Below are 18,289 nucleotides of genomic sequence, written 5' to 3'. Positions count from 1 at the left end.
GAAGCAGGGCCTCCTCCCCAAGTGTCCCCCCAACCACCCAGTCAAGGGAGGGACTCCCTGCCGCTGGGCATGTGTGCTTCCCACCATAGGGAGTGGAAGGGCGGGAAGCAGTGGAGGGGCCTCGGAGAGTGGGCCAGCTGCTGGGGAGCAGAGGCCATGGGGAGGCCAGGGCAGAGGCCAGGGGGAGGCCAGGGCAGAGGCCAGGGGGAAGGCAGGGCAGAAGCCAGGGGGAGGGCAGGGCAGAAACCAGGGGGAGGGCAGGGCAGAGGCCAGGGGGAGGCCAGGGCAGAAGCCAGGGGGAGGGCAGGGCAGAAGCCAGGGGGAGGGCAGGGCAGAAACCAGGAGGAGGCCAGGGCAGAAGCCAGGGGGAGGCCAGGGCAGAGGCCAGGGGGAGGCCAGGGCAGAGGCCAGGGGGAGGCCAGGGCAGAAACCAGGGGGAGGCCAGGGCAGAGGCCAGGGGGAGGCCAGGGCAGAGGCCAGGGGGAGGCCAGGCCAGAGGCCAGGGGGAGGGCAGGGCAGAAGCCAGGGGGAGGGCAGGGCAGAAACCAGGGGGAGGGCAGGGCAGAAGCCAGGGGGAGGGCAGGGCAGAAACCAGGGGGAGGGCAGGGCAGAAACCAGGAGGAGGCCAGGGCAGAAGCCAGGGGGAGGCCAGGGCAGAGGCCAGGGGGAGGCCAGGGCAGAAACCAGGGGGAGGCCAGGGCAGAGGCCAGGGGGAGGCCAGGGCAGAAACCAGGGGGAGGCCAGGGCAGAGGCCAGGGGGAGGCCAGGCCAGAGGCCAGGGGGAGGGCAGGGCAGAAACCAGGGGGAGGGCAGGGCAGAAACCAGGGGGAGGGCAGGGCAGAGGCCAGGGGGAGGCCAGGGCAGAGGCCAGGGGGAGGGCAGGGCAGAGACCAGGGGGAGGGCAGGGCAGAGGCCAGGGAGAGGGCAGGGCTCTGGGAAGCCGGAGAGGAGGAGCCCGGTGGCTTCCCTGCACAGACACCCTCACCCTCCATGACTCACGTAACACAGACTCTGTGTAGTTCCACGTCCCGCGAGGCTCAGGGTTCAGGCTCTGGAAGAGGGGCCACACGCAAATGAAAGAGACAAGACAAGAAATAATAATTTGGAAATGGGGGTGGGGAGCAGGTGGGAGCCCATCCCAAGAGGAAGGACTCCTGTTGGGTTCAGGCCTCGCCATCCTTTTATTCAGTTTGGGATACACCCATAGCCCTTAGGCAGGCAGGTTCCAGTAACAGGCAGACTACCTTATCAGTGAGGATTTACATGACTGTCTGGTGGGGAAGTTGCTTCGGCTACCATTGTCTCAACTAAACAGTGGATGCATAGCCCTGACCATTGCCAGGGCTCCAGGGTCACCAGCCTTCGGGCTCCTTGTCCACACCTCTCTGCTAGAGAAGACAAGAGGCGGCTTCCCACAAGACTCCACTTCAGGGAAAGGGACACTGTGTGTCTGAGGCAGAGGCCCGAGTGCACGGCTGGAAGGCACCCTGATGCCTTCAACCTCCTCCCGAGAGGAGGCTGCCTGCCCAGCCTGCCAGGGGCCCCTGAAGGAGGCAGTGACTGCCAGCTGCGGACACACCTCTGCCTGGTGCTTCCCAGCTTCCCACATGGGCCAGCCTCCAGCAGGATCCTGCTCTGTCTCCTCTGGGCTCCCTGGGGAGACCTGCAGGGAGCTGGGCGAGAAGATCTCTGTGTGCCGGGAAGGTGGCGCCCTCCTGAGGTGGGTATGGGGGGGTACGGGGGGGGCCGGTGGGGGGGCTGGGCTGCCTGTCCGGGCAGGACAGTGGGTTTCCCCGTGAAGGGAATGGGTCTGGGTGAAGGGCCATGGCCCCACATCAGGGACCCAAGGCTGCCGGGACGGGACGGGAGCACTCCGGGCCGGGGCCCTGGTCCCTCTGCCCCCTGGGCGCTCCAGCTCAGGACCCCACGCTGATGGGGCACAAAGAGCTGTCTCCCTGGAAGGAAAGCCTCAGTGTAGGGCTGGGGGCTTGGCCGCCCAGGATTCAGACTGGAAATGGGATTGGTTTCCCAAGGCCCTGACACGGGCCCGGGGACGCCCTGCAAGCACTGCTCTCCTCTTGGAGCCGGGAGGCGTGGCCACTGCCACCTGGACGTGGGGCATCACCCCTTCCCGCCCGCCCCTCTCACAGATCTCTCCTCACCAGTCACCTGGTCAGGAAGCCGTTTCCTCAGAAGCATCTCAGGCCTCTAACTGCATTATCCCCACGCGACCAAAACCAGGCTCTCTCCGCCTGTCCCCCACCTGCTCCTCGCCTTCCCACCCACCCCACACCTGCTGCGAGGCAGGCCTTCCTAAACACCAAGTCCAGCATGCCGCTCCCCATCACCCGCTCCCATGGAGCCCTGGAGCCCCAGGAAGGCTGCTTCCTGCCGCCAGGCGCCCAAGCCAAGGCCCTGCACAGTGGCCCTGCCCTCCCGGCACTCAGCTCTCTCAGTTGCCTTCCCCAAGACAGGTGCCAGCACCCTGCCCTGGGCACCCTCTGTGTTCTGAATTCTTGACTCTTTCTTGCTTCCAATACTTTTCACATGTAGTTTCTTCCTCCTAGACTGCTTTCCTCTCCCCACGCCCCACCCACACCTTTTTTAAAAATTACCATTAAGTCCTCTCCTCCCCTCCTCTTTTCCAACTGAAAATTCATCTTTTCAGGCGAACTGTAAATGCTGTTTGCATTTTAAAACCCTCCCCTGTCCCTATAGGCAGAGCTGCCCTCTTTGTGTCACCCCTCATTGTGTCCCCTCTCACTGTGTCCCCTCTCACTGTGTGCTGGAGGCCGGTCCATCCTTGTTGCTTGACACAGTCCCTGCAGGGAAGAAACACCTGCACAGCATATGTTTCAAGGGACCTGGCATACTGTTCTTAATATGTCTGCTCCCCTTCTTAGTGCTGTGTTCTAACCAAGGCCACCTTCCCAAGAAAGGTTCTTTCCCCAGGTGGGGATTTTTGCCTAGAAGGGAATAAATCAGTAAAACCCCTTAACTAAGTGCCAGGCGGGTAGTTAATTACTTTAACTACGAACAATCACGCTTACCCTACATAATCTTTACTTAGGATAATCTCCTTCAGTTACTTCCTTGTAGCTTAACAGAACAGTAGTGACCTTGGAATGGAGATAACTAGCCCTAACCTTTGGAATAGAATGGATAGGATTAAACTCAACAGAACTAGATGGAGATGGGATTTTTGGCAAGGGTCAGATAAACTATGGACATGAAACAAGGAACTGTAGGTCAAGGGAGGACCCAAAACATACCATGATGTGATTATAGAGACATGCTTATAGGATCAAATGGTATAAATACAGATGTAACAGGATAATAAAAAGAGAACCTGGCTATGCTGATGATCTGAACGCTGCCTCAGTGTCATTCCTTCTTTGCCAACTCCGTCGACACCTTTGGGAACCCCTGGACCTGCTCGGGCTGGACCCCAACAACTGTGTCCCCTTTCACTGTGTCCTCTCAAGGTGTCCCCTCTCACTGTGTCCCCTCTCACTGTCTCCCATCTCACTGTGTCCCCTTTCACTGTGTCCTCTCACTGTCTTCTCACTGTCCTCTCTCACTGTGTCCCCTCATTGTGTCCCCTCACTTTGTCCCCTCTCACTGTGTCCTCTCACTGTGTCCCCTCACTGTGTCCCCTCACTGTGTCCCCTCACTTTGTCCCCTCTCACTGTGTCCTCTCACTGTGTCCCCTCACTGTGTACCTTCTCACTGTGTCCTCTCACTGTGTCCCCTCACTGTGACCCCTCACTGTGTCCTCTCACTGTGTCCCCTCACTGTGTCCCCTCTCATTGTATTCCCCTCACTGTGTCCCCTCACTGTGTCCCCTCTCACTGTGTCCTCTCACTGTGTCCCCTCTCACTGTGTCCCCTCTCACTGTGTCCCCTCTCACTGTGTCCCCTCACTGTCCCCTCTCACTGTGTCCCCTCACTGTCCCCTCTCACTGTGTCCTCTCACTGTGTCCTCTCACTGTGTCCCCTCTCACTGTGTCCCATCTCACTGTGTCCTCTCACTGTGTCCCCTCTCACTGTGTCCTCTCACTGTGTCCTCTCACTGTGTCCCCTCTCACTGTCCCCTCTCACTGTCCCCTCTCATTGTGTCCCCTCACTGTGTCCCCTCTCACTGTGTCCCCTCACTGTGTCCCCTCACTGTGTCCCCTCTCACTGTCCCCTCTCACTGTGTCCTCTCACTGTGTCCCCTCACTGTGTACCTTCTCACTGTCCCCTCTCACTGTGTCTTCTCACTGTCCCCTCTCACTGTGTCCCCTCTCACTGTGTCCCCTCTCACTGTGTCCCCTCTCACTGTGTCCCCTCACTGTGTCCTCTCACTGTGTCCCCTCTCACTGTGTCCTCTCACTGTGTCCCCTCTCACTGTCCCCTCTCACTGTGTCCTCTCACTGTCCCCTCTCACTGTGTCCCCTCTCACTGTCCCCTCTCACTGTCCCCTCTCACTGTGTCCCCTCTCACTGTGTCCTCTCACTGTGTCCCCTCTCACTGTCCCCTCTCACTGTGTCACCACTCATTGTGTCCTCTCATTGTGTCCTCTCACTGTGTCCTCTCACTGTGTTCCCCCTCTGTGCCCCCTACTGTGTGCCTTTGCTTGTGTATATTTTAACCATATGTGACCCACATCCTCCTGGGCTGATCTATTTAGAGGCTAGTACTGGGCCTTTTTCACTTCAAACTTCAACGCATTCAATGGTGTGTTAGCAACACGGTAGACACTTAATATCTGAGCTAAATTATGAATTTACCTCTTTCTGTCCATTTATCTTCCCACGGATTATCTCGGGAGTTGGCTGGAAGCTCTGAGCGTTGAAAGCGATGCGATTAGAACCTGATGGTGGGAGGACCACGTGCCTCTAGTGAAGGCACCTCATGGCTACCCTCTCCTCAGGAGTTCTCCGCAGACCCTTGGAAGCTGGTGTAGGTTACAGGCTGGAGACCCAGGGCACTTTCCCACCCTCCTCCCGCCTCTGCATGGGGCATTTGGGGTTGAGAGTGTGGAATCCCAGAGTCTCAGGGCTGGACGTGGCTTGGACACCTACCCTGAGACCCATATCACCTCTCATATTTTTCCAAGCAAATAATTGAAGTCCAGGACCAGACTGTTGTGCTCCCAAGGCCACACGGCAGAGCCCAAGTTCCTGATGGAATCGCTGGAACCCAGGCCTCCTGACCGAGTCTTCCCATTGCAGTCTGTCGGTCTGCCTGAAAGCATTGCTTTTCAACAAGACGTCTGGGGCCAGAGGTGTGTATTAGTGTCTGCAGTCTAGTCCTGGCCACAAGACTGGCCGAGGACAGTGGGCAATAGTGTGGCTCTATCTGGCTCCTTCCCACATCTTTCCTTGTGCTACAAAGTTACGCAGGAGGAAATCTGCAGTGTGCGGGCAGAAAGGTCTCTCTGGAACCCCTCAACTGCCATCAAAGTATCCCATGTGCATGGGGACCTCAATGGCTAAGACCAGTGCCAGCCACACACTCTTACGCTGAGTTGTGGTGATTCTAATTACAGCTTCCTCTCTTCAATTGCTCCCTAAAACATGACTCTATGGCCCTAGCTGGTTTGGCTCAGTGGATAGAGCATCAGCCTGTGGACTGAAAGGTCCCAGGTTCGATTCCGGCCAAGGGCATGTACCTTGGTTGCGGGCACATCCCCAGTAGGAGGTGTGCAAGAGGCAGCTGATCGATGTTTCTCTCTCATCGATGTTTCTAACTCTCTATCCCTCTCCCTCTCTGTAAAAAATCAATAAAATATATATTTAAAAAAAAAAAAAGAAATGTGGCAGATTTTTTAAAAGTTCAACATGGCTCTGAGAGCACAGGTGGCATTGTTTTTAGAATCTCCAGGTAAAACAAGACCACAGCCCTCACTGCTGGTAAGTCTATCCTGAGCCCTGCCTGCTTGTGCACAGAGCGTATTGGGAGGATGAGTCTGGGAAATGACTCTGTTCCTTTTCATCAGTGGGAGCCTCAGGAGGACTGGCGTGCAGCCGGCTCTGTGAGCTTGTCGGGCCACCTCTGTCTCTAGGCCTCAGACTCAGACCGCAGCAGGAGCGGCAGGTGGAAGCCGCTTTGAGAGGCTGCAGCAGTGTCTCCAGGTGCCAGGCTGTGTGAGCTGGAGAAGTGCATCAGGAAGGAGAGAGACACGTAATCTCAAAGGTCACTGAGGAGGTCACCCGGCTTGGAACCCAGGTCAGGGGGCTGGAGGAGAAGGGTCTGCAGCCAGCAGGTGAGCTTCTACAAGTGAGAGTCACCGGCCACCTCGAGCAGGGGCTGCCCGAAAGGTACTGGAGAGAGGTAGGCAGGGAAGTGAGGATTATTTCTAAGGGGAGGGACTGTGGTTATCAGGTTCTATTCTCCCAGATGGGTTACCGCGATGCAGACCCAGGAGGCTGGCCACCCTGCCCGTGCACTCTGCTCATGTCACGGGCTTTGGCGTCAGCCGGTCTTGGGTTTGAGTGTCGGCTCCTCCACCTTGGCCACAGTCTGGTAACTTCTGTAAACACAGAGATAATAGCACTGCCTCATAGGGTGCCGCAACGATAAGAAATAACCCTTGCAAAATGCTCAGCATGGTCCAGGCTCACACAGAGCCCAATACATGGTGCCAGTTGTGATGGTCATTCTATTACCCCATTTCACCTCAGGTCTGGTGGTAACTCACAAGGCCTGGTCCCTTCATTGCTGGGGGGAGGACGCACACGCAGGGTAAGGCTGAGGCCAGTGGTTCTCGACCTTGGCTGCACATTAGACTCACCTGGAATCTTTTTAAAATCCTGATTTCTGGGCCTCATCCTCCGGAAATTCTGTTTCTTTGTTACTAATGTTGTGGCCTCACCCCATAACAAAGAAACAGAATTTCCGGAGGATGAGGCCCAGAAATCAGGATTTTAAAAAGATTCCCAGACGCGTGGGCGGCCGCGCCCTCCCCTTCCCTGACTGGGGGCTGCTGGCGGTTCCGAGCGCCATGGCCTCCGCTGGGTTGGCGGCCGGGAAACAGGCTGAAGATGCGATACCCCCGCCGGCCGAGCCGCCGCTGGCCGAGCCGAAGCCGCCGCCGCCACCGCCGTCGCTGCGCCCCAGCAGCCTGCGCCGAGGCCCCGTCCCCGGCGGGCGCGAAGGAGGACAGCTACTCATTCCTGCCTTTGGTCCACAGCATCATCAAATGGTTGTTACAGAAAAACCGGACAAGAACCAAACAGCGCTCTGAGAGTTTGGAGTTACACTTTATTCACCGGGGCGGGCTTAGGGAAATGAATCCAAATTCTAAGCAAAGCTACTAGCAGAACTTCCCTTTTTATGGAAGAGCCAGCCCTTTGTGCGCTTGCTGGCGGCGGCCTTGAAACTACACAGTTCTATCAATTAAAAATGCACCTGGCATGGCATTGGGTGTATCTAGTCTCTGGCCTCCAAGGTCAGACAGCTAAGTTTATCTCCCCCACTATTCAAGCAGGCTAGAAAGCAAAGTTACTTTTTCAGAATTAGATAGAGGCCGTCCAAAGAATAGCAGAGAATTCCAAACAGTAGTTTTACAGAATAGGGGTTTTCCTTCACATGGTGAGGCCCGGAGGCCGGCCGGCGCCAGCGCTGATAAATGGGGCACGGACCGGGGGGAGGCGCCCTTCCTTGCGCTCAGCAGGTGCTCCGAGCCCAGAGCTGCCCTCGCGGTGGGCCTGGCGGCACCTCCTGAAGGAAGCGGCTGCCGGGGCCACGCTCAGGCTGGCGCCCCAAGACCCGGCGCGAGGCGGCTCGGGCCTCGGGTGGTTCGCGGTGCGGGAGGGGTCGCCCCCCTCGCCCTCCTTTTCCTGCGCCTCCCGCAGGCGTGGCCCCCTCCCTGGTGCGCGTCCCTAATAGGGGGCTCCATCCCCAATAGGGGCTCCATCCCCAATAGGGGCTCCGTCCCCAACAGGGGGCTCAATCCCCAACAGGGGCTCCGTCCCCAACAGGGGCTCCATCCCCAACAGGGGCTCCGTCCCCAATAGAGGCTCCATCCCCAACAGGGGCTCCGTCCCCAATAGAGGCTCCATCCCCAATAGGGGCTCCGTCCCCAAACAGGGGGCTCCATCCCCAACAGGGGCTCCGTCCCCAACAGGGGGCTCCATCCCCAATAGGGGCTCCGTCCCCAACAGGGGGCTCCATCCCCAATAGGGGCTCCGTCCCCAACAGGGGCTCCATCCCCAATAGGGGCTCCGTCCCCAAACAGGGGGCTCCATCCCCAATAGAGGCTCCATCCCCAACAGGGGCTCCATCCCCAACAAGGGCTCCATCCCCAACAGGGGCTCCATCCCCAACAGGGGGCTCCATCCCCAACAGGGGCTCCGTCCCCAACAGAGGCTCCATCCCCAACAGAGGCCATGCAGGAGGCAGCCGGTCCATGATTCCCTCTCCCTCCCACGCTGGTGCGCGCAGTCCGGGGGCCGCTCCCCCCCCCCCCCCCCCCCCCCGCCCCTGCTCGCCAGCTACGAGGGAAGACCCCGTCCACAGAGTTGGAGGGTGACGGTGGGAGACGAGGAGACAGGCCCGGAGGCCGCCCACAGCTGGTCCCTGTCGCGCTGGGCCTGGCCGGGTCAGCAGGTGCTTGCGGCTGTCAGCCCGTGGTCAGGGTCGCCCGTTTTCTTTTTTTTTTTTTTTTTTTTTTTTTTAATATATTTTATTGATTTTTTACAGAGAGGAAGGGAGAGAGATAGAGAGTTAGAAACATCGATGAGAGAGAAACATTGATCAGCTGCCTCCTGCACATCTCCCACTGGGGATGTGCCCGCAATCCAGGTACATGCCCTTGACCGGAATCGAACCTGGGACCTCTCAGTCCGCAGGCCGACGCTCTATCCACTGAGCCAAACCGGTTTCGGCCAGGGTTGCCCGTTTTCAAACGGACCCTGCAAGGAAGCTGAAGTGCACAGCCTAACAGCCTCCCGGCCCCATGTTGCCGAGCCATTTTTACTGTTATTTATGCCCACATGAGACAGGATGTAAGCCCTCAGCTTATAGCTCTTACTTACCCATCGAAAACCAAAACAAGAAGCTAAAACGAATGGCTGTTACAGTGAGGCTCCAGGGAGCGTTTGGTGCTCTGGGAGCTGCTGCTGACATGCGAGGCTACCTGCAATGAGGTGGTGGCTGTTGCTGGCCCCACGCCCTTCCAGGGCGGCTAGATGAGGTTCAGTTGATGGGGGCGACCCGACGCGTCCCCCATGTTCTCGGGTCAGAGCCTGGCTCCATGTGGCTGCCCGGGGTGTGACCAGGCCCCGTTCTCCCTGGCCTCTGCTCACCGAGCAGCACTCTGGCAGCAGGAGCTCACACACACAGATGCAGGTGCAGACCCTGCCGCCCAGGCGGTGCCGGATTGCACATGCTGGTTTTAAGAAAAGTATGGAAGCACAAAATGTATACATTCTCAGAGGCAGGCCTTGGGCCCGGAGTATGTTCTGGAGCCCTGGTAGAGCGGTTGCGTTGGGCGGCCCTTACGGTGGGCAGTGAGGTGCCCGAGAGAGAAATGGGCTTTGAAGTCACGTAGTCGGATTCACATCGCATGCTGCCTGCTTGCCTTGCCATCTTGGTGAACACATAACTCTTCTAGGCCTTAATTTTCTAAATCTCTGATACGTGAATAATAGTAATGGGCCTCAGACAACGGATTTAAACTACAGCTCTGTAGTGTGCTGATTGGATGAGCTTGTCAAGCAGCTTAGCTTCTCTGGGCCTCTCTTTCCCGTGTGAAATAGGACTAATACTATTTAAATCATAAGATTGTGTGAGGTGTCCGGCGAAAGATAGTGGGTCGAGTACATGTGTTTGTCTGTTTCCTCTAAAATGACAGCGAGGCCCTAACTGGTTTGTCTCAGTGGACAGAGTGTCTGTCTGCGAACTGAAGGGTCCCGGGTTCGATTCCGGTCAAGGGCACATGCCCAGGTTGCAGGCTCCATCCCCAATAGGGGGCGTGGAGGAGGCAGCCGGTCAATGATTCCCTCTCGTCATTGATGTTTCTCTCTCTGCTTCTCCTTTCCTCTCTGAAATGAATGAAAATATATTAAAAATAAATAAATAAAAATTTTAAAAAAAGATTCCCAGGTGATTCTAATGTGCAGCCAAGGTTGAGAACCACTGGCTGAGACAGAGAGACCAGTTCAGTGAGCAGGTCTCATAATGAGCAAGAGCGGGCTCTGAGGAGGTGATGAGGGGGCCCGGGAGGGGGCCGCTTTGAGCCAGTGTGCGAGGGAAGAAAGGCTGCAGAGCCCTGAGAGGAGGGTGTGAGGACTCAGTGCCTGTTCAGTAGGACAGCAGAGTCCTCCCCCAGCAGGAGGGACCAGCCCCGCCTCACCTCCTCTTCTGAACTTGGACACTGACTGGAGGCACAAGAAGCCAAGCACCAGGCGCAGCATCTGGCTCACGCACGGAAGCAGTGACCAGGGGGGGTCGGGCAGCCCGTCACAAAGGTACACTCTACTGCGCAGTGTTCCCAGCGAGAGAGGAGGGAGCCGCCTCTGTGAGAGCCACCCCGGTGGCATTGGTGGCATCGAGCAGGTTATTGACGAACCAATAACCACAGTAGCAGAGTTCTCTGTGATCAATACTCAAAGATAAATATTTTGAAGGATATAGTATATTTGAACCACAAAATAAGATTCCTCTAATAAAGACTTAGCATATTTGAATAAAAAAATAAAATTCATCTACTAGGCACGCATGGCCCTGAACTCGGTAAAAATAGTCTTCCTGAGCGTTCATGTAACACGTCCAGCCAAAACCCAGGTGCAAAGGCACATCAGTGCCCCGTCCAAGCAGACGTGCCTGCCCCTGCTCCGTTTAAGCTCCCGCCCATTTCCTTCTTCCACTGTGAGTTGCTGAGCTTCCCAGCGGGAGGGCCTCCCCTCCGGTGACCGCAGCACCCGTTCAGGCCTGGGGCTGGGCCTGGGCCTGGCTGCCCTGAGTTGAGCTGCTGCCGGGAGCCTATCAGCCCCACACCCACACGGGGAGTGCTGCTCCCTCCTGCTGGGCAGATAAGGTGCCCCCACCACCACCACCCAGGGTCTCAACAAGAATATCAGTTCTGGGCAGAGTTTTGTGGCAACTCAACTATAACCATGCTGTTCGGTTTTCTGTCATCATAAAATGTTCCTGCAAATGTTATTTGTAAAAAAAGATTCTGTCAAGATTCCTGAACTGCAGACCATGCTCTGCAGAACCAATAAAAACGATGCTCTAAGTTGTTTGCTTTGTGAAGTGATTTTCTTACTTGATTATCATTGCTCGGGTAATATTTGAATAAACATTTTCTAAAGTATAAGTGCTTGTGAAATGTTTATTAACCAGAAAGGCAGATGTCTATGTGGGAAAGATGTCCCCTGCTGTGTGAGGGAATGACTCAGGACAGGAAGCCTGGGGTGTCTGCCTTCTGAGTCCCCAGCCCTGGCTTCTGCTCTCACAGTTCCAGTCTGCTTCACCCTCCCTCTTCTGGAGCACAAAATGGTGACCCCACAGGGAATTTTGTGCATTGGCCCTTGAAGACGGTGCCTGCATTTCCATCTGTCTCTCCCTGGCAGACAGCAACCCTGCTGCTTCTCACAGCCAGATGTTATGTGGGTATCCTTCTCAGTTCTGGTGATCTCTACTGGGGGGCCCAGCTTGGGGATTAGACCCCAAAGTTCCCAGTGGCAACCCCCCACAGCTGAGATATCTCTCTGGGACTTTAGTTGCTATCTTTGGGTGCCCGGTCAACCCTTTCATGCCTCTTCCCCTCCTACCAGTCTCTATGTGGTCTTCACTTTCAGTCCTTGGGTATCAGGGTTCTCTCCTCGAGTTTTCTGTTGATTATTCAGGAAGTTTTTCTGTATTTTAGTTGTAATACCAGTTTGTTCCTGGGAGCATGTCTGTGCAGCATCCATTTATTCTGCCGCCATTTTTAATCTCTCCTCCATTTGGTCTAGTATTTCACTTAAAGCCGATATTTCTTTATTGATTTTCTGCTAGGTTAATCTGTTTAGAGCTGTCAGTGGAATATTAACGTCCCCAACTATGATTGTGTTTTGATCTGTTTCTCCCTTTCGTTCAGTGAATAGTTGTTTTATACATTTTGGTGCTACCTGGTTGGGTGAATATGTATTAAGAAGTGTTATGCTGCCCTAGCCGGTTTGGCTCAGTGAATAGAGCGTCGGTGTGTGGACCGAAGGGTCCCTGTTTTGATTCTGGTCAAGGGCACTAATGCACAGGTCATGGGCTCAATCCCCAGTAGGGGGTGTGCAGGAGGCAACCAATCAATGATACTCTCTCATCATTGATGTGTTTCTATCTCTATCTCCCTTACTCTCTCTTACATCGATATTTAAAATGTTTTTTTAAAATATATTTTGAAAAAAGAAGTGTTATGCTTTCTTGATGTAGTGTCCCCTTAATCATTATAAAGTGTCCATCTTTGTCTCTTGTTATCTTTGTTATCTTGAAATCTATTTTATCAGATATAAATATGTCTACACCTGCTTTTCTTGGATGTTATTTGCTTGAAGAATCATTTTTCCACCCTTTTTCTTTGAATCTACCTTTGTCTTTGCAGCTTAGATGCGTCTCTTATAGGCAGCATGTGGTTGGGTTTTGTTTTTTGATCCATTCTGCCCCTCTTTATTTTTTTTAAAATTTTTTAAATATATTTTATTGATTTTTTTTTAAATATATTTTATTGATTTTTTTACAGAGAGGAAGGGAGAGGGATAGAGAGTTAGAAACATCGATGAGAGAGAAACATCGATCAGCTGCCTCCTGCACATCTCCCACTGGGGATGTGCCCACAACCCAGGTACATGCCCTTGACCGGAATCGAACCTGGGACCTTTCAGTCCGCAGGCCGAGGCTCTATCCACTGAGCCAAACTGGTTTCGGCTGCCCCGCTTTATTGGTGAATTCAGACCATTTACTTTTAAGGTAATTATTGATCATAAATCAATAATTTTTTAAAGCCATTTATCTTTTGTTTTCTGGTAGCTCTGGGCCTCCATTGGTTCTTTTCCTTTGTGTTTCTGTCTGTTGTTTTTGTTTGGTGGTATTCCATACTTCTTTCCTCACTTTCCTCTTTTTTTAAAAGCTATGTGTCTGTTTTGGGAATTTGTGTGTGTGGTTACCATTAGGTTTATAAAAAACAAATTTGCATTTATACTGTAGTTTTTTTTTCTTTTGAGTGCATCTGATCTTCATCCTTCTTTGCCAGTTCAGACTTTTCTCCCTCTCCTTTAATGTTTTTGTTGTCACAAATTATTCCTGTTTATGCTGTAAGTTTTTTGGTGATCTTACTCGTAGTATTGTGAACTTTTTTGTTTGTTTGTTTCATGTAGAATAAATTCCCTTGAGTATTTCCTGCAATGAAGAATTTCTGGTGATAAAATCCCTCAGTTTCTGTATGTCTGGGAACATTTTTATTCCTCCTTCATATTTAAAGGATAATTTTGCTGGATATATTATTCATGGTTGGTAATTTCTCTTTTTCAGGTATTTGAATATTTGATTCCACTCTCTTCTGGATTATAGTTTCTGTGAAAAGTCAGATGAAATTGTGTTGGGTTTTCCTTTGTAGTCACTTTCTTTTCTCTGCCTACTTTGAGAATTTTTTGTCACTAATTTTTGACAGTATTAATACCAAGTGCCTTGGAGAGGGCCTTTTTGGATTGAAGTAACAAGGTGTTCTGTTTGCTTCTTGGATTTGAGGATCTAGTTCTTTCTATAGATTTGGGAAATTCTCATCCACTTTTTTTTTAAATAGACTCTCTGTTCCCTGCTCCCTTTCTTGCTCCTCTGGAATACCTATAATTCTAATATTTTTTTTTCTGATGGAGTCAGATAGTTCTCATGCAGCTCTTTCATATTTCTTTATGCTCAGGTCTCTCTTTTCTTTTCTCTGGATCATTTCTACATTCTTATCTTTTTTTTTTTTTAAATATATTTTATTGATTTTTTACAGAGAGGAAGGGAGAGAAATAGAGAGTTAGAAACATCGATGAGAAAGAAACATCGACCAGCTGCCTCCCGCACATCTCCCACTGGGGATATGCCCGCAACCAAGGTACATGCCCTTTGACCGGAATCGAACCCGGGACCCTTCAGTCCGCAGGCTAACGCTCTATCCACCGAGCCAAACCGGTTTCGGCTACATTCTTATCTTTGATGTCACTCTTTCCTCCATCAGGTTGGCTCTGTTTTCTATGCTCAGTAGTTCACTTTTCTGTTATTGTTAGTCCTCACCCGAAGATATTTTTATTCCATTGCTTTTTTGAGAGAGTGGAAGGGTTTGGGAGAGACAGAGACATCAATGTGAGAGAGACACATCGATTGGTTGCCTTTCACACATGCCCTGACCAGAGGCAGGGACCGAGCCTGCAACCGAGCTATGTGCCCTAGACCAGAATCAAACCCAGGACCCTTTGGTCTGACACTCTATCCACTGAGTCAAACTGGCTAGGGCCAGTAGTTCACTCTTAATCTCCTTAATTGCATCTTCATTACCAGGATTACTAATTGGTTCTTTTTTAAAGTTTCAAGCTCTTTGGTAAATTGATTTGTTTTCTGACTGCATTGAATTGCCTCTCTGTATTTTGTCACAACTTGTTGAGTATTTTCAGAACTGCAATCTTGAAATCTCTATCATTTATCACACATTTCCATGTGTTCCAGGGGATTTTTCATTTTCTTTCTGGTCATCCTCACTACTGTGTTTTTTCATGGTATTTGCTCTTCTCCTTTGCCTATGCATGTATCTCTGTCTAGATATGTGGTTGATAGCAGCTTTCTCTAAATAGGTCTTCCTACTATTTTCCTGTCATGATGCTGAATCACAAGATTTTTACCTCAGTGATCTCCCAGTCTTGACCTCCACAGGTTCTGTAATACAGTACAGCTACACTACTTGGGGGTGGGATTTGTTTTGCCATCACCATAATGGTGGTCCCTGACCTCTGTGGGGTCCCACCCGAAGCACCCTCCTGGGATCAGGCACAGAGGGAAACAGTGACTCTTTATTTACAGATAATATGCCACTGGACCTGACTCCAAGGGCAACAGGAAGCAAGGTTTGGGAGTCCAAGTGGCGGCAGGGCTCTGTGGTTCTATTTCTTTGTCTGATACACCACTACTCGGCTCAACAGTGGAGAGCCACATGGCAGAACCCCACGCTCTGTCAAGCATCTGCTGACTCAGACACTGCTTGCTCCCTCACTGCTTGCCCTGCTGGGCTGCCCTCCATCCCCCACAGCTGTTTTCCTGGACAAGGGAAGCACCTGTTACCACAGGCTTCCTTGCCTCTCCAGGCTGACCCGCAATTCTCACTGCAGGGCCGCGTCTGAGGGCTGTCTGCACTTTCCTACCTTCTCATCTCCCTATTTATTCCTGCTTGCCCATCCTTAATGTTTCAGTGTGTGGGTCTCTCAGATGTGTGTCAGTGTTGAACAGGGATTTCTTTGTGGAATTATAGTTGGTTAACTTGTTAACATTTCAGGGGGAGAGGACAAGGTGTGTTCTCATGAAGGCATTCTTCTGATGTCACCCTAAACTTCTTGAGTATAGAAACCCTGCTCACCTTATCACTACTGTAGCCTGAACATTTTGACACATCACAGGTACACAATAGAGGAATTCAGGAGATAGAAAAAGGCTGGCGATAATAGGTTTAACAGAACAGAGAAAACACTTCAAGAAATAATTCAGGACCTGGATAGTGTGTCTGAGTTGGTTGGAGCATCATTCTATACAATGAGATTGTAGGTTCAATTCCCCACCAGGGCACATACCCAGGTTGAGCGTTCAATCCTCTGTAGTGTGCTTGTGGAAGGCAGCTAATCGATGTTTCACTCTAACATAGGTGTTTCTCTCTCTCTCTCCCTCTCCCTCTCCCTCTCCCTTTCTCTCTCAAAGTCAATAAAAGTTATATATAATATATTCAGTAGTTTCCCAGAACTTAGGTTATAAATTTATAGAATGGCAGGGTCCATTGATTTAAGCACAATGGGAGGGGGACATCACGCAAAGGCATATCAAGAAATGTAAGAGTGCGCAGGTAAGACCCTTTAAGCTTACAGAAATAAACTAGGTCACACACACACAGGATTGGGAATCAAAGGTCAATAGCAGCAGTGGAAGCAGAAGACAGTGGAGCAATGCCTTTGAAATTCTGAAGGAAATGCTTTCCAACCAAGACTCCTACACTCAATGAACCTATCAAGTGTGAAGGTAGGAGACATTCCCAGATATTTGACATTCCAAAAATTCAACTTCCTCACTGTGGGAACCCTGATCACAGTGCACTGGATGTTCAAGGCCAATTGAGCATGGGGGCCCTGTCCAGAGTACGCCAGATGTTCAAGGCCAATTTGCCATGCGCAGGTGCAAAAGCAAGGCACAGCAATCTTACTATATATGCACTGCGCAGGCGTGCCTCTCTCTAACCCAAATACGAATGTCACTACTGGGCAAGAAGCCTCTTTTGCCAAAGAGGCATAAAGTTGGTATAAAGATGTGTTGCCGACCAGCTGGTGCGCAGCTGCTTGGTATGGCTTCTGTGTTTGAACTGTATTAGCAAGGACTACTTTGTGTAACGGCTTTGTTAGCAATGGCTCCTATGTTTGCTGGGCCGCTCTGTGAAGTTACTTGTAAGAACTGTTTTGTCTGATGGCTCCTTGTTAGCAATGGCTACCTGGTCTGCAATAAAGACTCTCTTATACGCAATGGTGACTTCTCATGTCTTCGCTTAATACCCGGCATCCGTGAAAGTCCAATTCCTAGCGGAGGACGACCTGTGCACCCACAGTTGGCATAGTTGAGCAGGATCAGGGAGTAAGTACTCTCACAATTGGTGCAGTGAGCAGGGTCCAGGAGAGTGTGGAGGATTCAGGAGTAAGCACTCCGACACACACCCACTTCTCAGGAAGCTGTGGATAATGTTTCACCAAAATGAATGAAGTTAAGTGAAATTTCAAGACAGTGGTGGAGTAGGTGATTCTTTCTTCTACCTCTTCCCAGAAACAAACTGGAAATAAAACTAAATTGGAGAAGATTCATCCTGAATTAACAACTGCAGACTGGCTGAAGAGGAGACATTTAAAAAGGGAAGGGCAGAAACCATGTGAGCCTGGTGAGAAGGAGTGGATTGTGAGAGGGGCTGGGTCCACTTCCATGGGCGACAGGCCAAGCATGCTGAGGGATATCTCAGCTGCAGGAGGTGGGGGGAGGTTCTCCTGAGGAGTGAGGTCCAGGCACCTCGTCTGGAGGGCTAGAGCCAGGAACAATAACCCACAGAGCATCCAGCTGTGGAAGGCGGCAGGGCTTCGGTCCACCAGGGAGAGACGGAGTGCGCCAAAGACAAAGCCACTTAGGAAAAAACCAAAGCACAAGATTTTCGCTCACAGCTGTTAGGTTGTAGGGAAGCCCAGGAGGGATGCATGCCACCGCCAGGCAGATGGTGACGGAGATACTGGACCCTCCCTGGAATTCCTAACAGGTCAACGTGCCAGACAGATGGCAACAGACTCCTTCCCGGAAACCGTGATGACCCTCCCCACCCCCCGCCCCCGCCCACTAAACAGCTGTATAAAAAAAAAAGTGCCTCCTTCCCTGTTGGCGCAAATTCACTGGCCCCACCTTTGGGACTCATGGATCTCACCCGGGACGCAGATTAAAGCTTCTCTTTTCCTCCTTTCTGGCTGACTCACTCGGCTCTCTTTGTTTCCTGCGCTACAAACTTTACAGCAGCCACTCACCCTGGGCTTGGCAGAGGGAGGGTGGTATAAACTGGAGTTACCTGGGGAGCTGATAGGGTAGGAGGCACTGGGGAGAAATGTGGAGCAGCTATCAGGATACCTGCCTCGGTCATCCCCCTCCTGATACAGCAGCAACCATTTTTCCTGAGAAGTGCAAGCCCCGCCTGGCAGCAGCAGCCTGGGGAAAGGCAATTACCCTTTCCTCAGGGATACAGCTTACCCCACCTTAAGGAATCCCACTTTCCCTCCCTGCACCTCCCCCCTGCTGAGGAGGCAGCAGCAGAGGCCAGGCCACACCTCTGGGCAGTCTCCAGGTGCATCAGTGGTGGAGGGCCATTCCCCCCACTGTCTTCAGAACCTGACTGGCACTTCCCCCTCATGGGAGAGAGCTGATAGACACTCCAGGCTTCCAGCAGACCCCATAGATGGCCTCTGAGAGGCTCAGCCCTGCCAAGGTCAAAGAAATATTCTGGGACAGACTGAGACGTGTGGCTCTGGGATGGGGAAACACACACACAATCTTCCCTGAAGTCAAAA

Source organism: Myotis yumanensis, unplaced genomic scaffold, assembly GCF_028538775.1.
Source record: "Myotis yumanensis isolate MYYU_CA2020_CCGP unplaced genomic scaffold, mMyoYum1.0.hap1 SCAF_6, whole genome shotgun sequence".
In the NCBI taxonomy this organism is placed as follows: Eukaryota; Metazoa; Chordata; class Mammalia; order Chiroptera; family Vespertilionidae; genus Myotis; species Myotis yumanensis.
Note: the sequence above shows the minus strand (reverse complement) of the source record.